The 6,000-nt window shown below is 38.2% G+C and overlaps 1 protein-coding gene across 1 annotated transcript in view; it reads left to right on the top strand.

The window, feature by feature from the left end:
* Nucleotides 1-2,189: 2,189 nt before the first annotated feature.
* Nucleotides 2,190-6,000, top strand: part of PTPRR (protein tyrosine phosphatase receptor type R) — a 274,870-nt gene continuing 271,059 nt past the window's right edge. The window contains exons 1-2 of the mRNA XM_042992752.1: nucleotides 2,190-2,378; nucleotides 4,253-4,396. The gene's annotated coding sequence lies outside the window, so the exon portion shown is untranslated. The remainder of the gene's footprint in view (nucleotides 2,379-4,252; nucleotides 4,397-6,000) is intronic.

Here is a 6,000-nt window from a genome sequence, read left to right as displayed (position 1 = left end):
CTCCTATAAAGCCAAAATTCCTATAGTAACTACCCAAAATTTCCATGCTTCTAAAGATCTCAATTGCATACATACCTTCCTTACTCTCAACAGATGATCTGGCCTCCCGTGATAAAGATCACCACTGTACAGAAAAGACCACAGCAACATAGTATCTTTCTAAAGCATTCCTTTTAGAACTATCTTTTCCCTCCCAAAAGCCATTTGATGTCTATCCTCACATGCAGAGCAAGATTATGATCATGATTTTGGTTTGGCTTTATTTCCACGTTATGAACCCCACATTTCAGCCGATCTGAACAAGAACCCCAAATCCCTTCCTTTTCCACCTTTGATCTATATATACTGTGACCATTCTTTTTTTTTACAATGTCATTCCCCAGCATTTTCTTAGTATCAGAATTCTGCCCATCCTTCAGCATCCTAATTAAAATTTCATATGCTCCAAAAAACCTTCTGTGATTACTCCAGCTCACTATCCTATTTTAAAACATATGGCCCTTTGTTCTAATTTTAGGGTGCATTCCACCTTTTATTATGTCATTTGTCATATTTCATCCTTCCTCTGTGACTATAAGCTCCTTAAAAGAATGCAACCATGAGTTACATACGTTTATAGATTCTTAGGAAGCCATTGTTGAAAGCAGTACACAGCCAAGGAAAAGGGCAGGTTTTGAGGACCCCAGCTGCTCTTTTCCCTCTCTCTGTCTTTGAAGTCTCTTTGAAGTGAAAGAAACGTCTTCCCAGAGAAAAGCTCCCCAGAGAGACAGGTCAAATGAGGATCAGGTCTTGTGTGAGCCAGTGGGGATCATCGGAACTGACAAGACAAAGCAGAGGGAAGAGGAAACCCTTGAAATGTGGTCCAGAGGGCTTTGCTGTCTCCTATTGCTAAACAGTGTCAGTGACCCTGTAACATTCTCTGGGGCTGAGAAGTTGCTTCATTCCCAACCTTTGGGTTTTGCAGATTATCAAGAAAAACCTCCCTCTGCTTGGAACTTGATTTACAGTGATCTCAGCTTAAGTGTCTTACAAATCGAGAAATACAAATACTAGTCAATATATACAACATCATACCCTTTTTCTAAAAGACCTTGAGTTAAGTACAGAAATAATAAGGGGCCAGAAAGGGGGACAGAATAAGCATTTGTTCAAAATGTGTGTGTGTTGGGGTGTGTATATATATATATGTGTGTGCGTGTGTGTGTGTGTGTGTGTGTATGCATATATTGAGAGTGTGTATATCATCCTCTATACAAGCAGCAGCATCTAGGGAACAAGAAGTTTGTCTTCTTTTAGATCTCATCTTATACATGGAAACCTTTGGGCCTAGTATAATCTTCCACCATAATGTTGGACTAAACCTTCCAATAAAAATAAGGCCTGACTTCTTAAAGCAAAATGCTATAAAATATTGGATTTCTCATTGCATGTTTCTTAGATATAAATAGTTTTTAGAAACTTTTCTCCGCAGAAAATGAAAAGAGATCTGAATACATCTTTTCTGAGTATCCCATTTACAATCAGGAAGGTGCCTCTTTACCACTCTTTCTATGAAACAGTGACATCTACTGCTCAGTAGGGCTAATCCTGGGGGATGTTCTAAGACCATTTTTCAGCTCCAGAGGCAGGACCACAGTCACAGTCTCTTTGATCTCCCCATTCTGCAGAAACCCCTCCACAACACTGTCATGTTAGAACCTCTACACCAGCTGAATTCCCTTCATTCTGAGTTAGTTTATTTCTTCCGTAACAATTCTATCAGAAAATATTTGCTGGTATTAAGCCCAAACTTGTTTCTTTTTAACTTGGAACTTTTTCTAGCTGTATCCTTGGAGTAGTGTTTAAGAGGTAATATTCCCTTTCCATACCACAGCCCTAGACGCAGAGAGATGTGTTATCCCCTCAAAGTTTCTTCTTCTTCTTCTTCTTCTTCTTCTTCTTCTTCTTCTTCTTTCTTCTTCTTCTTCATCTAAACAGTCTCACTTCTTCCAGCCTTCCTGGATCTTATTTCAAGCCCCTCTCTACAACTTTCCTATTCTCTACATGTGCTCCTATTGATGCACATACATTAGAGAAATAAAAGTGTACATGCCACAAAAGGTCTGTCATTACATCAATAATTGACTCCACCCTTTGTTAAATAGCACTATGATGTAGTGGGTAAGTGAGTGGAGTTTGAAGAAGGAAGATCTGCGTCAACCCTGGCTCCCCTACATGAGACACAGGTCCTATGCAACCACTCCAAACCTTTATTTTCTCAGCTATAACATGAACGAGACAATAATAACCACCTAGTAGGTTTGCTCTAAGGTTTAAGCGCTAATCAACAAAGCATCATTGTGTGAAGAGCACTTAACACCGTTCCTCACAGCTATTCAGTGAGTACTCAATAAATGGAAGCCCTCTTGTTACTAAACAGCTGCTGCCAGGCTATATAAACAAATATGAGAAAATTCAAGGAGAAATGGGGAGTAAGAAGCAATAGAGGAAATAGAAAAAAAACAGAAGAATGTACAACATGTTTTAAATTAGCTATACAATGTAAAGTTTCTTAAAGTCTGGGCCAATTTTATGCATATCCCATGTGCCAAGTTCATATCCAGTGTCTGGCATATAAAAGGAGATTAGTAAGTGTTTTCTGGATGAATGAACTTCATATAGATCAAAATATACTATACACCAATAGAGGAAAACATCATAAAGTTAGTATTATAGTGACATTTCCTGTATGAAATGTGATACAATATAAAAAGCCAAAATATAGCAGATGTTGAGCCATGCCTAGGTTGCATGGTACATTTAATAACCTGAAAGAAGTTACTCATTCAGCAATTTTTATTCATTTGGAAACTGCTGGATCCATAGTGTATGCATATGTTAAGCCCTTTTCTACATAAACATCATCAACAAAAATTCATTTTTAATGACTACCAATGTTTAAGCATAGGTGCTAAGAATATAAAGTAGAAATAATCATTTATTCCTTGGAAGAGTGTACAATGTAGTTAAGAAAATAATTCAGGCACATACAATGATCGCTAAAAGCACAAAGGGTAAAAGAATTGTATAGCCAGTAGTGGTCCAACCAACCCAGCAGATGTTTCCTATTAAACCAATGAAATAGTTTTCCATTCTTTGTGATTCAGGTCTGCCAATTTTGGTTTTTTATTCCTATGGTAAGCCAGGTAAAGTGTCCAGAGAAAGAAAGAAAAATAGGAGAATTTAAATGTATTTGAATGAACTTTGAGATGGTTCATAATTCACTTGCTGAACACAGGGCACACAGAGAATTAAAGTTCTTCAGTGGTCTAAGGAAAGTATGCTGGCATCCTAGGCAAAGGGATTGTGTTTTCCTGTTCACTAGGTTTTCAGTGCACCTCTCTTTGGTCTCATCATTTGCATGATGTAGAGAGGAATAATTTTGCTGTCTAAATAACATGAGAATAATACGAAATGGGAGAAGAAAAAGGGCCTGAAAATCTTGCTATGCAAATGCAGGTTGATATTGTCTCTTGTTATTATTCTCTTGTGAGGAGAAGCACATTCTCCTGCCCATCCAAAGAGCTCATGCGTGAGCAAGGTTCCTCTCATACCTCTTCTGTGAGTCATCTCTTAACAAAACAACCTGTAGTCCACTTTTTAAAAATGAACCTTAAGACACATTGAATGGATCTGTACACCGAAAATGGTTTCGTCAGTCTTAATAGTTGATATAGATTTTTTTTAGTGTTTATTTATTTTGAGAGAAAGAGAGAGAGAGAGAGCTGGGGAGGGGCAGAGAGAGAGGGAGAGAGAGAATCCCAAATAGGTTCTGCACTGTCATGAACTGTGAGATCATGACCTGAGCTGAGATCAAGAGTCGGACACTTAACTGAGCCACCCAGGCACCCTGATGTGGATTCTGATATAATCAAGTAACTGCAATAGTCAATATTGATCATGCGAGTTGCGAAAATAAATATTTTGGATGGATATGTAGCAGTTTAATTGTGTGGTACTATACACGGTGGGTTTTAAATAATTTACACACTTGCACACACAGAAAAGTCTATTATTGACCATAAAAATTCCCCGAATTCTATGTCCAGCATGTCCTTATCTGTAATAAAAATGGATCTTTATGAAAGGGGAGTGACTCTGGCTGTCTAGGACCATCAACCTGTGAAAACAAATAATCAATATTAAAATTCTGTTCTCTCCTTACTCCCATCTACTGACAGACAAATCTCTTCCTTTTCTTTGATCTTTCTAGTTGTTTTCAGATAGTTCAAGGAATGCCCGACACATGAAGGCAACTCACCTGCCTCCACTCTGATCTATTTGTGGTTTGTTACCTGCAAACTACCTGAGGAGGACCCTGGTCACAGCCAGCCATAGCTGCACTGCACCAGTACAGGTGAGCTGGGGCCACCTCCTTGATATCTTCTGGGTACCAACAATGCACTGTGGAGGTGAGAATGGCTCAGTCTTTACTAAAGAACCTACACAGTGCTGCTTGTGCCTGAGTCTTTCTTTCATGAAGGACATGTGCTTCTGCTCCAGCTATATGTAGGCATACCGTATCCTAGGACACTCTAGAATAGAAGCCATTCCCTTTCCACTGTTGCTATAATCTTTCATCTTTATCCAATGAAAAATATTAAATTCTGCTTTCCTTCAGCCTGAAAGAAAAGCTTCTTCTATACACACAATGGCATACAGCTAGATGTCCAGCAAAGTCATTATTTTAACAAAGAATTAGACCTTAAATCGCAGTTTAGGATCATCAAGAAAACCCTGTTAAAGGTATTACTCATGAAACAGGTAAAATCTTACCAAGATTGCTGTGGGTACATATCTATAAAGTGAATTTTATTTCCCAACTATTTTAAATATAAAATCTGAATTGCCTTACTTAATTAAAACTTTCTGCAAGGAGAACATACATATCAAAATTTCAGATTTTCTGCATAGACTATCATGTCACCTTTGAATAAAGACAACTTTATTTCTTCCTTCCCAATCTGTATACCTTCTGTTTCCTTTCCTGGTCATTCTGCATTAACTAGGACTTCCAGGGCAATGTTGAAAAGCAGTGTTGATAGGAAACATCCTTTATTTGTTTCTAGTTTTAATGGGAAAAAAAAAGACTTCAAGACTTACCGTAAAGTGACAGTCGTTGAGGCTCCCATGTGGCTCAGTCGATTAAGTGTCTGACTTCAGCTCAGGTCATGATTTCACAGTTGGTGAGTTCGAGCTCTGTGCTGAAGCAGCTTGGAAACTGCTTCAGATTCTGTGTCTCTCCCCTCTCTGTTCCTCCCTGCTCGCAATCTGTCTCTCTCTCAAAAATAAATAACATTAAAAAAATTAAAAAAATAAAGTGACACTAGACAAGACAGTGTGGTATTGGCAAAAGACAAATAGATCAATGGAACAGAATAGAGAGTCCAGAAATTGACCCACACAAATACAGGCAACTGATTTTTGATAACAGAGCAAAAGCAATGCAATGGAGAAAAGATAGTCTTTTAACAAATGGTGCTGAAACAAGTGGACATTCCTGTGTTGAAGAAGAAGAAGGAGGAGGAGGAGGAGGAGGAGGACGAGGACGAGGAGGACGAGGAGGAGGGGGAGGGGGAGGAGGAGGAGGAGAAGAAGAAGAAAGGGGAATCTAGAACAGCCTTCACAAAAGTTAACCCTTCACAAAAATTAACTCAAAATGGATCATAGATCTAAATGTAAGATACAAAGCTATAAAACCCCTAGAAGATAACATAGGGAAAAACCTAGATGACCTTGGGTATGGCAATGACTTTTTAGATATAATATCAAAGGTAGAATCCATAAAGAGAAGAATTGGTAAGCTGGACTCCATTGAAATTTAAAATATCTGCTCTGTAAAAGACTTTGTCAAGAAAATGAAAAGACAAACCACAGACCGGGAGAATATATTGGCAGATGACATAGCTGATAAAGGACTGTTACCAAAAATACATGAAGAAATCTTCAAATTCAACAAAA

This window comes from Panthera tigris, chromosome B4, assembly GCF_018350195.1.
Source record: "Panthera tigris isolate Pti1 chromosome B4, P.tigris_Pti1_mat1.1, whole genome shotgun sequence".
Classification (NCBI taxonomy): Eukaryota; Metazoa; Chordata; class Mammalia; order Carnivora; family Felidae; genus Panthera; species Panthera tigris.
The sequence above is the reverse complement of the archived record's forward strand: the minus strand, read 5'-3'. Positions and strand labels throughout refer to the sequence as shown.